Source organism: Protopterus annectens, chromosome 10.part0, assembly GCF_019279795.1.
Source record: "Protopterus annectens isolate FY-2018-M chromosome 10.part0, PAN1.0, whole genome shotgun sequence".
Taxonomy (NCBI): Eukaryota; Metazoa; Chordata; order Ceratodontiformes; family Protopteridae; genus Protopterus; species Protopterus annectens.
In genome coordinates, this window is record NC_056744.1 from 859,058,520 (window position 1) to 859,076,351 (window position 17,832).

The 17,832-nt window shown below is 41.8% G+C and overlaps 1 protein-coding gene across 3 annotated transcripts in view; it reads right to left on the bottom strand.

The window, feature by feature from the left end:
- LOC122813371 (bromodomain-containing protein 3-like) overlaps positions 1–17,832 on the bottom strand; it is a 1,265,442-nt gene that overhangs the window by 410,988 nt on the left and 836,622 nt on the right. The window lies entirely within an intron of this gene.

Consider the following 17,832-nt stretch of genomic DNA (forward strand, 5'->3'; position numbering starts at 1 on the left):
TTATGGTCCAGCGTTGAACTGGATCTTATGCTGATGATCTTCTTGAGGAATCCGAGGTAGAAGATGAAGGAGGCGGCCTCAGAGAAGAGGATTTATTCGACCTAACCTTTGAAGAGCTACCTTCAAAAATAGCTTCTACGAAAAGTACAGTTTTGTACCTACCATAAATGTAGATGTTCGAGGATCCACATTGCTGCAGTCCTAACTATTGGGTAGTCCGCTGTCCAGTCGGCCCGAATACCAAAGTATATGGCTGACGTCGGTCAGGGCGCATTAGACTGACGTCAGTACGTCAGGGTACTAATGCGCATGACCGACGTCATATCTTCAGTCTTTTCCTGCCCCAGATGTCAGAAGACCCTGAAAAGATAAGGCCAAAACCAAAAACTCCAAACATACCTGCACCAAAAATATGTACAATATATACAAAATTACCAGAATATAACCTCACCTACACAACCACCCCTAAACACAGAGGGAAGGAGGGAGGGTAAATTGGACTGCAGCAATGTGGATCCTCGAACATCTACATTTATGGTAGGTACAAAACTGTACTATGTTCTTCATTCCACATTGCTGCAGTCCTAACTATTGGGTAGAATCCCAAAGCAGAGGTAAGGGAGGCTGGCAAATCATAAGGAAGCAGGAACTGACAACATGCCTTGCAAAATAGCTGTGGCAAAACCAGCCCTAGACTTAGAGTAGAGAGGAAGGTGATAATGCTTAGAGAAAGTATGCACTGAACTCCAAGTAGCTGCCTCCAAAATATCCTTAGTTGCCACCCCTTAGAAATGCTGTTGAAGTGGCAGTAGCCCTAGTGGAATGAGGCCTAATCCCAGCTGGAATCTCCTTGCCATGATGGGAATAACAAAATGCAATGCAAAACCCAATCCACCTAGAAATAGTTTGTTTTGACACAGGCTTGCCCTCATGAACTCAAAGCAAAAGAAACAAACAACTGCTGAGACTGCCTAAAATCCTTAGTCCTGCTCAAATAATAACGCAATTGCCTGTGTACATCTAAAGTGTGCAAAATCTTTTCCCCTTTATTTTGGGGATCTGCATAAAAAGTAGGCAAATGAATAGTTTGGTTTAAAGCCACACTAGAAACCACCTTAGGCATAAAGGAAGGATTAGTACGTAAAGATACCCTATCCTTATGAAAAATCAAAAGGCTCTACTGCCATAAGGGCCTGCAACTCAGAAACCCTTCTTGCAGAAGTAATGGCCAACAAAAAAGCAGTCTTCCATGATAAGTATTTCAATTCAGCAGTAGCCGAGGCTCAAAAGGTTGTAGAGTAAGTTTCTCCAACACAAAATTGAGATCCCAAGCAGGAGTAGGAGCTCTACGTGGGGTCTTATATTCTTTGCCCCTCTAAGAAATTGCTTGAACAAAGGATGCAAAAACAATGGTGGGTCACAATCATAGTGAGCTGAAATTGCTGCAGCATGAATCTTAATGGAAGAGAAAGACAAACCTTTGTCCAATAACTCAGTAAGATATTGAAGAGCCACACTCAAATTAGGCTCAGAAATCTCCAAATTTTTGCTGCACTCCAAAATAAAATCTCTTCCATTTTTCTGCGTACACTTTCCTTGTACTAGGTCTTCTGGCTTCCATAATCACATTTAAAACTTGTTGAGGAAGTTGAGACCTGCTGTCTTTCAAAACAGAATATGCCAGGCTGTTAGATGAAGAGAGTGAAGCTTGACATTGAGCAGGTGACCGTCCCTCTGAGACAACAGGTGTGGAATCAAGGGTAAAGGCCATGGAGGCTTCCTTACCAGACTCCTCAGTAATGGGTACCAGTGCTGCCGAGGCCAATCTGGAGCTATTAAAATCATCCTTGGCTTGTCTTGTCTGACCTTTAGAAGCACCTTTGGGAGAAGAGGCAGAGGTGGAAAAGCATACACATGAAGATTTTTCCAACTGAAAGAAAGAGCATCCACTTTCCAAGCTGTGTGATGAAACCTCTTTGTGCAAAACTTTGGCAGCTGGTGGTTTAGTGGAGAAGCGAACAGATCTATGTCTGGAGTTCCCCATGACACTGTCAATTTTGAAATACATGAAGATCCAGTTTCCACTCGTGGGGATCCATGATTTGTCTGCTTAACACATCTGCTAAGGAGTTCTGTGCTCCCGGCAGAAACCTCGCCTGAAGAGTTAGTTGCAAGCTGAGCGCAGACTCCCATAAAATCATTGCTTGCCTGCACAATGGGTAAGAATGTGTTCCTCCTTGTTTGTTGATGTACCACATGACAGTTGTGTTGTCTGTTAGAATCAACACCTGCCCTGGAAGAAGTAATTCCTTGAAAGCCATTAATGCAAACTGGACTGCTAACATCTCTTTCATGTTGATATGTAGATGCTGTAGTCTGGCAGGCCACTTGTCTTGTATCCACTTTCCATTTAGATGAGCTCCCCAAGCAATGTCTGAGGCATCTGTCGTTAGAATCTGACTTTCCTCTGGCCGGGTCACAGAGAGTCCCTTGTTTAGGTGACATTCCTGAGCCCACCACAAAAATTCCTTTTGAATGCAAGGTATTATTTGAATGACAGTGTCCAAATCCTGGCAGTGCTGTGTCCATACATTTTGAGATACCATTGCAGCTTCCTCATATGCAGTTTGGCATTGGGAAGCACCAGAATACAAGATGCCATGAACCCTAAGGCTTGAAGGACTGTCCTTGCAGTCAGCCCGGACTGAAGCGATAGTTGATGGAAGTAACTGGAAAGATTCTTTTGTTTGTCCGGGGTTAAAACGGCCATCTGGGCTGCTGTATTCAGTCTCACACCCAGAAAGCACATGTCTTGAGAGGGTACTAGACTGGACTTTATTTCATTCACAGAATACCCTAGGCATCTTAGCACTGCTATGACATATTCCAAATGCTGTAGAAGGTCTTCCTTTTCTTGAGCCAGAATCAGGCAGTCGTCCAAGTAAGGATAGATTTGAATTCCTTTTAGCCTGAAGTAAGCTATCACTGGAGCCAGAACCTTTGTGAATACTCTGGGCGCAGTAGATAAGCCAAAGGGCAATGCAGAGAACTGATAATGAGAATTTACAGCTCGAAAACGCAAATACTTCCTGCAACTTAGTCTTATAGACACATGAAGGTAAGCTTCCTTGAGATCTAAAGTTACCATCCAGTGATCTTTGCCCAGCAGAGGTAAAAGCTGTTGTAACGTCAACATTTTGAACTTGGGAATGTCCAGATAAGTGTTGAGGATAGATAAATCCAAAATTGGTCTCCACGTGTTCCCTTCTTGGTACTAGGAACAGGCGAGAATAAAATCCTAGGCCCCTTTCTGGCACAGGAACTGGCTGAATGGCCCCTATTTGGAGCAACAGAGAAATTTGCTTGTGAGCCTCTGTTCTTTGTAGAGGAGGAATGTCTGGCATGCCTTTGAAAGGAGGCAAGGTATGGAAATAAAACCTGTAACCGTGGTGAATGATATCCAGAACCCATCTGTCTTGGGTAATTAAATCCCAATTTTCTTTGAAAAGAGACAGCCTTCCTCCCAAAGGTGCTGCCAGGCGAGAATGAACTGGCAGCCGAAAAGGCAGGTCATTGGGTCTGCTTACGAAAGGACTGACCCCTGCCCTCACCAGAAGTCTGAGCAGGGGAACTCCCTGTCCTAGGCCTAAAAGAACCTTGAGCTCTGCCCCTACCACGTCTAGACCTACCCCTAGACTGGGAATCATAAGCAGGATAAGTCCATCCCTTAGTAGGCCAATTTCTACTAAACTTCGGAGGCTGCACCTGCAAAAATCCTTAACAGTTTGCATAGACTTAGCCTTGTCCTCCATTTTCTTTAAAACTGCTTCCACAGGCGAACCAAACAACACATCAGACTGTAAAGGAGCATCCAAAATCCTTGTTTTAACATGCTCAGCTAAATTCTGATCTCTCAACCAGGCGTGCCTACGAAGAACAGAACCAGTGGCAGCCACCTCGAGGAGGCCTGCACAGCATCAAAACCACACTGCAAGGAATGTTTACCCACCTGTTCAGAGACATGAACTAAATCCTGCAACTCTTTACACTCAATACCTTCCGCCAGAGCATCCACCTTAGATTTCAATTGTGAAAGGAGATAATTCTGATATTTTAACATGTGAAACTGACAATTCAACGCCCTCATGGCTAAAGTGGAAGAAGTATACACTTTCTTTCCCCATCTATCCAAAGCCCTTGCCTCTTTATCAGGAGGGACAGGATTTTTAACAACAGAGGCCTTCACGCCTTTAGGCCCCTGAGAGACAGTTTCCGGGTCTGCCCTAGGACTCTTAAAAAGATACTTATGAGCTTCAGGCACCCTATAGTACCTATCCGGTTTAACTGGGGCAGGAGGCAAAGAATCAGGATTCAGGGAAGCCTCTGCAAAAACATCTTCCACCACATTCAGAACAGGAGGTATAGCTAAAGGCCTATGCTGGGGTAAAAACAAGAATTCCCTAAGCCTCTTCCTGGAATCAGAGAAATCTTGACCTTCCCATTTAAAATGCTCCCTCATGGAATGCAGAGTCTCTGAAAATGAAAATCCTCAGGAGGAGAAGCTGAAGGAGTAGAATCATCCACATCAGAATAAGGAGGATACTCCTGCAAGTCTTCAGTCAGACTCAGAAGCCGCCGAACATTGCTCAAAACTCTCAAACTCAGGTTCCACCCTAGGCCTCTTATCAGGAGGGCATAGAACCTCTAATCATAGTAATCAAATCCTCTGCCATTTTAAGCATATGTTTCTTAGGCAAAGACCCTGAAGCACTAGGAGAAACCCCACTGAAGCTAAACTTGGCCTGCCTCTCAAAGAAGCCTTGGAAACAGAAGGGAGGCTCTAACCACCTTAGGAAGAGAGGGAAGAACAGCCACCTGAGAAGCCCCTCAGCCTGGCCTACTTCCTGAGAGGATACATCCTGTAACAGTAAAGTCTCTCCTGAGACTCCAAAGAAACACCTGGCAGAACCTCCGGCTCCACTGAGCCTTCTAAAGAACCGGCGTCTGGGACTGTCGGTTCTTCCACTCTACGCTTTGCTGCTTTGTCCTTGCGCTTTTGGCGAAGCGGCCGGAGCATCCGACGGCATTTTATAATTACAACGCTTCCCAAAACTAACCTGGCACAGTCTAACCTTCTCTTAATAGTGCGTTTGTTAAATCTAGCACAAGAGCATCCAACAACGTCGTGCTCAGGCCCTAAACAAGGTATACACAAAGTATGGTAATCCCTATGAGGTATCTGTTTCCCACAAGAAATACAGTTATTCACTTTTTCTGACATCCGGTTAAATACTGAGGCAAGAAAAAAACAAAATATTCCCCAACGGGGTACTTAGCCAACTTTGATTCGGTCTGAAACTCTGACTTCAGAAACTTTCAGAACGCCAACCTGCACTCGCAAAATTGCTTCTGCATCGGACCATGCGGCAAAAAAGACTGAAGATATGACGTCGGTCATGCGCATTAGTACCCTGACGTACTGACGTCAGTCTAATGCGCCCTGACCGACATCAGCCATATACTTTGGTATTCGGGCCGACTGGACAGCGGACTACCCAATAGTTAGGACTGCAGCAATGTGGAATGAAGAACATCAGGAGGGAAGAAGGCCTTTCAATATGAACATATTTTTTCTTTCCACTAAAGCTCATGGACTGAAACTATGACAAATAGAGCAGACTCCCTGCAAGTGAAGAGGGTCCAAACAATAAACGCATAAAGTGTGGGCACCTGAGAAAGGCAATTTATGCCCACATTTTTTAAACCCTGCTAGCTTTTCCAACATGTTTAAAATTTTTGAAAAATGACTAAATAGAAATTTTTTTTTTTTGGAAGGCAGAAGGAAAAAGGGAAAAATACCAACAATGGTAATGAACTACCAAGGTAGAGGAAGAGATACCAACAATAGCATCGGGAGAGTATGCAAGTATAAATGAGGGAATAAAAATAAAAAGGGATTACAAAATAGATGGAAACAGAAAGTAGGGTAAGGTTTCTGATTAGAAAGATAATCAGCAATAATTGTCATGTATCTCTATGAAGCTCAAGAGTAACAGGAGGCCACGTCTTTTCGCTAGAGAGGCAAATGAAATCTGAGGTAATTGAGGTTGGTACATTATGGGTAAGGGAAAAGCTAGACAAATTTTTTTTTTAATATACACAAAATAGAATTAAAGAAAACTACGAGCAATGGTTAAAAAGAGCTACACAGAGGGCAGAAACAGGAAAGTAATACTAACAATAGATAGTATTAAAGGTACAGAAATGTACGAGGGAAAGGAAAAAAAAGACAATATTTTAAACAGGAAAGGGCTTGAAGGGAAAGGTAAGAAAATTAAAGAAACATAAACCTAAGAATTTAAATTTATTTTTTTTTTTTTTTGCAAAAAAGAGAGATAAATTCAGAAAAATAAAGACTTATCTGCTTGAGAGTTAACAGTCACCACTTGTTCCATGTAGAGAAGCAAACGAGATTGGAGATACTTGGGGTTGGTGCACTGTGGGTAAGGGAGAAGCTCATGGTTTTTTGTTGGCACAAGCTTTAGTAACGACAGAGTGAGATCCGAGGGATCGGATCCGAACTTATGAGGATAGAATGAAAATGGGCAACATCAGACAGAAAGTTATGTACTTACCATAATGTTCTGTGTTGTCCATTTTCATTCTTCCTCAACTAATGGGTTTAGATCTGACCCTCGCATCCAATTCAGCCATTATACTAACTTGTGGCCTCCAACAACTCCCAAATGCTTTCCCTACCCACAATGCATCATCCTAACATTTCTCAGAACCTGTTTTGCAGCTTAACAGAAGATGATAAAAACTTTAATAGTCGAACTAGCACAGTCATTAAATAAACTCACTAAAAATTCTACAACAGATTGAACTGAAGCTGAGAAGGGGTCCATCTGAGTCTGCTCTGCACAACAAACAAACTTTTTCCATTTACTCCTGTAGAGTTTACTACTAGAATGTTTATGGGAAGATAAAAAGTATGGAACAAACAAGAAAAGAGAGCATTGGCTGCCCAGCTATTAAGGGAATTGGAGGAAACCATGCTGTTACTTTGAGATTTAAGATATCCGGGTGAACCATGCCTGTTGGGTGAGACAGGAGGTCTGGAGCTGGATCCAGAATCCAAGGTGGATACAGTAGATGAGGCCAGAGGAAGGGAAAACAAATCTACCAAGGCCAGTAAGGCACAATGAGGATGACTGCTCTTCAAATGGGCTGCTTTCTGAAGGAATTTGGGAATAGTGGGGCAGAGAATAAGTATATTGGAGACTAGGGGTCCAATCATGGAGTAGAGCATCCCTCGGTGATTCCTCCAGTGGAGGGATGAGGGCAAAGAAGCTGCTTGTTTAGGGAAGATGCAAAAAGATCACAGCAAAGCTGGCCCCACTGACTGGAAATCATTTCATTCACTTTGCTGTTGAGGGACCACTCGTGAGGTAGTAAGATGCAACTGCTCAGTTTGTCTGCTATCACGTTGGACTTCACCGGAATATGCATTGCTATCAGAAAGCAATTAGAAGTTATCACCCATTGTCACACCCTGAGGGCTTCTCAGCACAAGGGATATCTGGATCCCCCTTGTTTGTTGATGTACCAAACTATGGTCGTGTCTGTCTGGACTGCAATTGTCTCCAGAAGAAGAGTTTATAGGAATGCCTGTAACACCAAAAGCACCACTCTCATCTCCAGAACACTGATATGCAAGTTGGCCTCTTCAGCAGACCAAGTGCCTTGGACAGTTTTCCCCAGGAAATGCTCCCCCCACCCAATCTGTGAAGCATTCATGGTTACTACGGCCTTGGACTGAGGGAGAAAGAATGACCTTGTAACAGCTGTTGTGACTGGATCCATCAGGAAAGCTGTCATTTGCATACCTGGGTTATTCTCATCTTCACAGACATGAGTTGAGACAGCATTGACCATTGTGCTGCTAGCATCCATTGCAGAATCCTCGTATGGAATCTTGCTAAAGGGACAAAGTATTGATACAGACATTGATCCCAGGGCTTGCAGAATTAATCGGGCTGAAATTCTGGCACTGCACATTATCTTCCTGACCTGCATTCTTATTGCTTGCTCTCTTGATATTGGAAGAGAAGCTACCACAGATACTGTGTTGAAACTTGATATGAATTCTAATGTCTGGGTTGGCTGTAGATGAGAACTGTTGTAATTTTATGGTTATTCAAAGATGTGAACAGATTGGTAACACCAGAACTTGAGTTTCTATCAGTCGATGGCTGGTCGGGGCAGTAACGAGCCAGATGTCTAAATATGGAAACGCCCGGAATCATTGTAGTGCCAAGTGAGCTACTACCACTGTCATGCATTTGGTGAACATTCTGGGGGGCTGTGGTGAGACCAGAGGACAGTGCTCTAAACTGATAATGACTGGCTTGCAGCTGGAAGCTTAAGTACCTTCTGTATCATCTGATCATCTTTATATGATAGTAAGCATCCTAAAGATCTATGGAGCACATCCAGTTGTCTTTGTCCAGGAAGGGCAGAATGGGAAGAACCATGACCATCCGGAACTGTGTGTGTCGAACAGACTTGTTCAATGCACTGTGATCCAAAATTGGTCACCAGTCCCCTGTTTTCTTTGTCATAAAAAAAGAATCTTGACTAAGTTCCGGTCTGGTGGGACTTTGATGACTTTTTTGTAGTAGCTTTTGTATTTCTAGTGCTGCTACTTTCCTCTGATTGGGTGGAACATCGGGAAGTATTCTTGACAATGGAAAAAGCGAAAAGCGAATTATATATCCTCTGGAAATTCTATGCACCCAACTGTCTTTTGTTATATGTAGCCAGGCTCTCTGGTGCAGAGATACGTGAACCCCAACTGCCCCCAGATGTAGGCAATCAGGCCTCCCCCTGCAGGAGCACTGAAAGGGTCTGTCGGAAAGGGAATCTTTAGACCCCCACTTTTGCAGGCTTCCTCTACCACAGAGCCATAGTCTTCCATTATCACTCCCCCCCTCTGCCTCTGGGAGAACTACCTCCATGTGTGTCCTGGAAAGGACCCTGGGATTTTCTAAACCACATTTTTCTACCTCACTGATGACTCCTGGAAAAGGTCCTTTGAGGGTTTGAAAAACACGCCCACCACAGTGTGTGTCCTTTACTGTGGGCCAAACACAAGTTCTGTCAAATGGCGCATTGACGAACGATGACTTGCAGGGCTCCGCAAAATCACACAGGTGCATCCAGAAATGCCTCTGATGGAAATGCCTGAACCCACAAGCCCTTGCAGCACCTTCTGCAGTGTGCGAGATGAGCTTTATGGACAAAATAGAAATAGCTTGTAGGGTAGCCAACTGAGAGACTATTGAAGACCAAGCCTCAGCAGTTTGGGTCCCAGAAAGAGATTTCAATAGCTCTTTAATCAAATCTCTTTGAAGCCTTGTAAAATGTGCCAAACAGTTCAGTGATCTGAAGGCACAGGTCGCCAGAGAATAAACAATCTTCCCACATCAGTTTTATTGCCCTAGACTCTGTTAGGAGGATGGATATAGAACTGTGTTCTGCGATTTCCTTTTTTGTAGCTGCCACCACAACTATGGCATCTACTGGCACTCCTTTACTCCCAAATTCTCTGCCTCTTGGTGGAGCCAGAATCTGGTCTGGTCTCTTGGGGACTGGCTCAATCATGTCAGGCTCCTTCCACACCCACCTAGAAATCAAATCAATGAGCTAATCGGCAGCAGAGTAATGCAGGACATATACATGCCAGAACCAAAAGTTTCCAGAAATACTGATTCCTTTGGAGTAGGGGTCTTGGGAAGACCAGCCACCCTTCTGCTTAAGGATCTCAAGAAAGTCTCCAAATGAGATGTCATCAGGTGGTGATTTTGAGGAATGCTCTCCATCGAAATCAGAATCCCCAGTGACTAACTCATGATGGTGTGTCAAAGTGCCATCTTTTGCACTCTCTTCCTAAGGACCTCCTCGGTGGGCTGGTCCAGTGAAGTATCAAAACAGATTAAGATACCCTGTTGCATAGTCTGGAAGCTTTGGGCTGGCTGTACCTGTGGGGTAGAATTTTGAGGATCACGGCGCAAAGTCATCTAAGTAGCAGAGGGTGGATTTGAGCGGGAAGGACCCATCTGACCTGCTGGAGCACAGAACACACACTTCACAACCTCAAAGATCGATAACACCAGGGAGAAGATAGACAATGGAGCCGAAAAGAAGTATCTGGCTCATTGCGTTTGCCTGCTCCAAGAACAATCCACTCGAGGTGGAAATCCGAGCAAGCTATATAGTGCTGAAGCTCTGAATAGAAGAGATGGCTTTGAAAACCTCAGAGTTGACTCCAATCTGTCAGATCTGACAGGGATACTTCTGCTCTGAGAGTCATCCAGCTCTGAGGATGTCAGAGCTGGTGCACTCAGAGTATGTGGATCTGAAGACGGTGCTCTCTTCGGATTAGAGCTAGATGGACCTAGAACACTTGGATCTGAGGACTCTAAAACCACAGGATGGAGTAGAGATGGAGCTGTAATGGATGGAGTAATAGATCGGACTTCCTGACCTGAAGGAGTAGGAACAGTGAACTCCTTTCTGAAATTACTCAGTGAAGAATTTCCTCATCATTCTCTCCATGACGGCTTCCGTAAGACTCCTTGTATAACAAGAAGATACCAGAGATGGTGACTTAGAGTGCCTCTCTAAAAAGGGAGAGGGCACCCTTGATGGAACTGGATCCAGATGTGCAGAATACTTCGTCCTTGGTAAAAGTTTTGTATCCAAGGATGGAGGATCAGACACAGGCTTAACCAGATCTGATGAGGGTTGGACCACAAGTGACTTTGGATCCAGCTTCTTTTTCTTCTTCCTAAGCTCAGAAGACTTCTACCTCTTCATAGGATCTCTACATTTGTGTTTGGGGGATTGAAACCCAGCAATGGCTTCAGAAAATGAAGGCGGTAATCCTTTTAAAACCAACTTATTCTGTCGGCTACTGCACGAGTTGAACCCACGACAGATAGTACAGTCCTGTTGCAGATGCTCTGGACCTAAACAACACACAGTGTGGGCATTAGAGTAAGGCAACTTATGCCCACACATCACTTTTTTTTTTTAAACTCTTTCAGACATTGCTAAACAGGAAAAAATCATAATGAGAAAGAGCTAACTTTTTTTTTTTTTTTTTTTTAGCCAAGAAGAGGAGGAAAGGTAAAACACCAGCTATGGTCTTAAAGAGTTACAATTATCTCGTATAAAAAGAAAATACCAACTATGGTAATTAATGAAGAATACACAATGTTTAAAAAAGGGTAAAGGAAAGGAGATTTAGACCTACCAACAATGTTAGGAAAGTTACGCTTGGAAGTGTAAGAAAAAGGGACAAAAAAATGACTTGCGATTAAGGTAATACTCTTACATGAGAAGTTTTTAGAAAGACTATATAAAAAAAGAACTTTTCACCCACTGAAATCATGAGAGCTGAAGTGGACCACGTTTAAACAGTAAAGCAGCAAATGAGATCAGAGAGATATTAGGGTCGGTACATTATGGGTAGGGAAGGCTCTCGAGAATTTGGAGGCCACAAGCCAGCTGATCCGAGGGTCATATCTAAACCCATTAATTAAGGGATGAAAACTGACAGCAGATCAAATTATTCTGCACATGATATATACATTATAATCAGGGAAAGAAATGTACAGCTGTGCAAGAAAAACTTACTATAACAGCAGATGTTCAAATGATCACTGCTACAGCAGCCTTAGCTATACAAGTTTATAGCCTGCAAACGATTCAGTACCTGTTGAGCTTCCAAAGCTTCAAGCACCTTCCTCACACCCAAGATGACAGCCAGCTAGAGCTTTGCTGACTAAAAGACAAGTGTGGGAGCAAAGCCCTTCTGAGCTTTCCTGCAGGCACACAGCAGGAGGCCAAGCCCTGTAAGGACAATGCCAGCAACAAAAATAAATATCCACACCCTGGCATAAAATATAACCAAAAAACAAGGGGGTGGACGGGAGGGAATGTCTACTGCATTAGTGATTATTCCAAAATCTACTGTTATGGTAAGTTCAAATTGCACAGCTATGCTATGTTAATTGTTCTGGTCACTAGTGCAGTAGCCGTAGCTATAGGGCTAACTATATTTGGGAGGTGAAAGGAGTAGGGTTCCAGGAACCCCTAAAGAATGGTCCTAGCAAAGCTTGATTTGGATCTAAAGGAGGAATCAAGCTTATGTTTTTTTGAAAGTACATATAGAGGACCAAGTAGCAGCTTCTAGAATACTTCTAGAATTCAACCCTTTCTAATATGCCACAGATGAAGGCAAGACCCTAGTAGAGTTGGCCTTGACTCAACCTGGAATAATTTTGTTATGGTGATTATAACAAGAGGTAATAGCCTTGGACAACTACTTGAAATAGTCTGTCGGTTACCTCTATCTTTACAAGAAATAAATCTATTAGATCTGAAAGATTTAGTTCTGTCAAGATAGTACCAAAGTTGTCTGTGAAAATCTGAAGTATGGATTATCCTTTCTCCTTTACTTGTAGGTTCAGAAAGCAAATGAGGAGATGGACAATTTGGCTTAAAGTCCGATACCAACTTATAAAAGGAGGATTAGTTCTAAAAGTAATCCTTTCCCTGTAGTTGTCTCACCATAAGATCTTGCAACTCGGATACCCTTCATGCAGGGGGTCACAGCAATCAGTAAAACCATTTTCCATTATAGAATCTCAAGTCACCCAGATTAGCTGGTTTAAATGGATTAAGTGCTAGCTTCTATAACAAAAAAATTAAGATCCTACGGCGAAGTCACAGGTTTTCTTGAGGCCTCTTATAAAAAACACCTTTCAAGAACATTTTGACATGAGACCGCATTGCAAGAGGATGATCCAAGGACAGACATGCTGAAATGGCCAATAAATGAACCTTGAAAGAGGACTAAAGGTCACAGGAGAGTAACTCACACCAAATGTTGTAAAAAAACAGAGAACTAGTCCTGAATGGGTGTTGGGTAAGTTGTTGGCACCAACTAGTAAACCTTTTCCATTCACTGATGTATGATTTTCTAGTAGCAGGCTTTCTTGCCTTCATTAGTAACTGCAGCACATCCTCAGTAAATAGGTAACCAAAGAGAATAAATACCCTAACATCCAGGCAGTCAAATGAAGTTGACTGATCTCTGGGTACATGAAGAACCCCTGTTCTTGTGTGAGTACATCCAGTCTGTTGAGAAGCTTTCCAAAAGAAGTGAGAACCACAGCTGCTTGGGTCAGAAAATAGTGATCACAATGACCTTTGAGGATTCTCTCCGAATCTTCAAAGCACCATGGATATTATTGGAAAGTGTGGAAAAGCATGTAAGAACATTCCTGTCCAAGGTAAAGGAAAGGCATCATTCAGACCTTCTTGCATGGAGTTCAGGAACAGATTCTTGGCAGTTGATTGTCCAGAGAGGAGGCATACTTGAGGTACTCCCCACAGCTGGATCAAATCTTGGAAACCCCCCATGATCCAGTTCCAATTTCTGAGGGTCTGCCCTGGTCCAACTCAGCTGGTCTGTCACAGTTTTGCTCTGATGGAATGGAGAATGTCTGTAGAGTGAGATTGTGCTGTGAAACTACATCTCAAGCTAACATGGCTAGTCTGCAAAGGTGGTGTTGACCTGATGCTCCCTTACTTGTTGATGTACCATGAGTGCATTGCCTGTAACCACTTGAGGTACAGGGGAGCAAATATGGTTCAGTGAGTTGAGTGTCTTGATTAGGGCAAACATCTCATACATACACTTGTGTTTGCATCTGTCCTTGGTGCTCCAAACCTCCTGCACTTTTATCCTTCATGAAACTGCTCCACAAGCAAAGACCAAGAGTCTGATGGCTGACTGTTTTGGAGATCAGAGGGAAAAAGGGAGACCTGGATTTAAAGACATATGTTGTCTCTACCAAAAGATTTATCGTCTGACAAACCTCAGCACCGGGATTTTAAAAGATAAAGTGTGTTGATCCTGGGACATCACTGTATCCTTCTCGTGTGGAGTCTTGCCAGGGGTATCATGAAAATCATAGATGCCATGAGACCCAAAACTTGAGGTATTCCTCACAGTAACTGCAGACAGGGTGGAAAACCTTAGAAATAGATCTAAATTAAGATCTATTTTTTCCTGTGGAAGAAAAGTGGTTTCAACTGAGGTGTCTAGTTGACATCCCAGGAACCCAATCCTGTGTGAAGGCGTAAAGACAGACTTTTGAATAATCTCTTGGAATCCCAGCTTGTGTACAAGATCCCTCTCCTAGTAGAGAGATTCCTGACACTTCAAAAAAGGATTCTGCAAAGATAAACAAGTCATCTAAATATAGAAAAATGTGAATATCTTGCAGTCTGCAATGAGGTATAACTAGAGGTAGACAGTTTGTAAAACCTCCTGGTGCAGTGGATAGTCAAAAGGGTAAGGCACAGAACTAAAATGTGATCCAGACACACAAAACCTTCAGAAATACTTGAAGTCTGGATTAATAGGAATGTAATGATGAGCATCCTTTAAGTCTAGTGCTACCAGGAAACTTGAGAAGGGAAGAAGAGGTAAATAGGTTATGAAGTGACCATTTTGAATTTGGGCACTGTAACAAACATGCTTAAGAAAGATCCAGAAGTGGTCTCCAAGAATGCTCTCTCTTTGGCACAAGGAAATTATCCTTGAATAAAAAAAAAATTGTTCTCAATCTGGGAAAGATGAACCGGTGCCATCACTGCTTGGGACAGCATGTAATGAAGAACAGGTGAAAACGAAGACAGTCTGATATACAGGATGAAGAATGACACAAATATGCAGTCGCCCGATGTAGCAAGCTCCCAACCCAGAGAAATTGTAGTATATTCCAATGAAAGGTAAACGTGCCACCACCAATAAAAAGCGAACTCCTCCACAAAAACTTTGATAAAAGACCTTAACGCCAAGTTTATTTAAGCTGAAACATGCGTTTTCGCTGAAGCTACAGCCACAGCTTCTTCAGAGTTTAAAAATAACCTGCCATACTGGGTTTTTATTTCCACGTCATTACGTGTGTACAAAATAAATTGTTAAAGGGCTATGCTCCTTATTACATTTAAAATATATTTAAAACTTTCAATAGACATCCCTAACCACTTCAAATTCGTGAACAATAGATCATGTTATACTAAGACATTATACAAAATCTGTCTCCATGAAAAATTTTTTTTGTTCATCCATATTACATGAAAACAACTATACAAAGCATAAAAAGCTTTTTTTATATTAAAAATTATACCATGACATTGCTTGTTAACTGAGCGTGTACTGCCTCAAAGTCACCCGGAACTTACTCCAAAATACTACCTCCGTCCCAATCAACACGCCACATACATCCAGTGGTAGTCTCCCTAAAAATAAAGAGTTTTGATACTCCAATTGTTGTACTTATTATGTTTTTTGAATTAAATACACATCCCTTACATTAACTCATTTTGTCATGTATGGACAAAATCACAAGTGTAATATTAGTCTACCTCACAACGGAGGTGAGTATTTTATAGCCCATCGTTCTTATGATTATTAAGAAGATGTTTTTCCCACCATGTCAGCTAAATTATTGATATAGTGAAACTTTTATAGTGTCACTGGTCACCTAAAAATCCTACCTTTTATAATTTTATTACTCAGTATTGACTGTTAAAATAATGACCAAGTAGTAAGTGGCCATCTATTAATGTTTATCTTTGATAACTCCTTAATCTCAGTATGCATGTTATATTACAATGCTCATTCAGGCCAGGATAGGAGAAGGCATCCAGCCTCAACTGCCATTCTAGTTCCTTATTTTCTAGGAACAGTGGTGTTGGCCCTCCTCGTCCTGTATTACGAACTTGATCAATTGGTATGAATTCAAAACTATGTCCTACGTTTTTTGTTATATGTTTTGCTAAAGCATTTTCGGTGTTCTGTTTCCTCATTGCATAAACGTGTTCGTAAATTCTGTCCCTCAGCCTTCTATCAGATTTACCTATATAGAAGGCTGGGCAACAGTTGCACGTTGCCAGGTAAATAATAGATCTTGATTCGCAATTCAGTTTTTGGTTAATACTGAATTGTCTACCACGGATACAAAAAACACTTGTTGCTTTCACAAGGTGGCAGTAATTACATTGCCCACATTGAGAAGATCCTTTCGTTCTAGTAATGGGGTTAATTCCATTGTGTCTCTGTAATAGAGCTTTTAGGCTGTTTCCTCTTCTATATATAAACCTAGGTTTATTTCCTAGTTTATCCAACAATTGGTGGTTGTTAGAGATAAAGTACCAGTTTTTGTACAAAATAAACTGAATTGACTTAAAATCAGTGCTGAAGGTAGTGATTAAACTACATTTGAAGTTGTTCATAGTGTGTTTATCATAGTCTGACATATTACTACCACCAATACTTGTTGCAGTGGTTAGCTCTCCACTTGAGTCCATTATTGGACTTATAGCCATATCCAGCATTTGTTTCACTGGTAACAGTGGAGAGTAATTTCCCAAAGCTCTTTTATCATTGATCTCCTGAAGTAAGTCGTCAAATAGATATACTGGGTAATCTCTATTGGTAAACATAAGTTTTAGAAGGTCACATTCCTTCTGGAATAGGACTTCTGTACTACAAATCCTGGACGCTCGGATCAACTGACCCTTAATAATAGCTTTCTTTTGTTTGTAAGGGTGACAACTCCTGAAATGAAGTAAGGAGTTACAATACGTAGGTTTTCTATAAATGTTTGAGAAATATTCACACCTTATTGAATCCTTACTTAATTTGATATCCAAGAAATCAATTTCTCCATCGGAGAACTTTGATGTGAACCTTAAGAAGGATGTGGTGTCATTTATAACCGCCACAAAATTCTCTGCGTCTTTCTTGTCACCCTCAAACAAAATGAAAATATCGTCCAGGTATCTAGTGTAGAATTTTAATTTAGCTTTTCTTGACGGATGGTTAAAAATATTTACCTTCTCCCAATGTGCCATAAACAAGTTCGCCACACTGGCCCCACAAGGGGACCCCATAGCGACCCCTTGCTTCTGCAGGAAATATTTACCATTAAAGGTGAAATAGTTAGATGATAGAATGATGTCCAATAACTGGGTAACTACATTGATTTCTTTTTTTGTTGCTTTCAATTCCATTAACATAAGGGAAATCCATTCAACTGCCTCCAAATGGGGGATGGATGTATATAAGTCTATGACATCTATTGTTAAAAAATTAACGACTTCGTCATATTCAATATTACTTATCTTGTCCAAGAAAGTCCAAGAATCCTTGCAGATGTAAGGTACTTCTTTCAAATATTTTGAGAGAATCGTATCTACTAACTGGGCGCAAGGGTATGTCAAGGAAAGCCGGCTATCTATCAGAGCCCTAAAGGGTGGTTTCTTAACATCCTTATGGATCTTAGGGATCCCAAAAATTACGGGGTTTTTTGGCATTTTAATGTCTATATAGTTGTAAGTATCTATGTCAATATCCCTGTGCAAAAAGAGGTCCCTGAAATAACTTCTATTCCTCATATATGAGGTATTTACTTCGTTTAGGGATGCAACAGAATATGCTGGCCCTTCAAGTATGTTCTCCATGATGTTATCATATTTACATTTGTCAAAGATTGCTAGGCCACCTCCCTTATCTGGTTTAATAGCCCTTACTTGTGCCTTGCTTAACCTATCCAGTTCCATAAGTTGGTCCTCCGAAGCTTTCTTAGTGGTGTTAAATCTACTATTTTTGTTAGAGGCTAGGTGTCTTATGTCCAATTCACATACTTTCTCAAAAAGTAGTAAACCCGTATGCAAGGGTGGGTT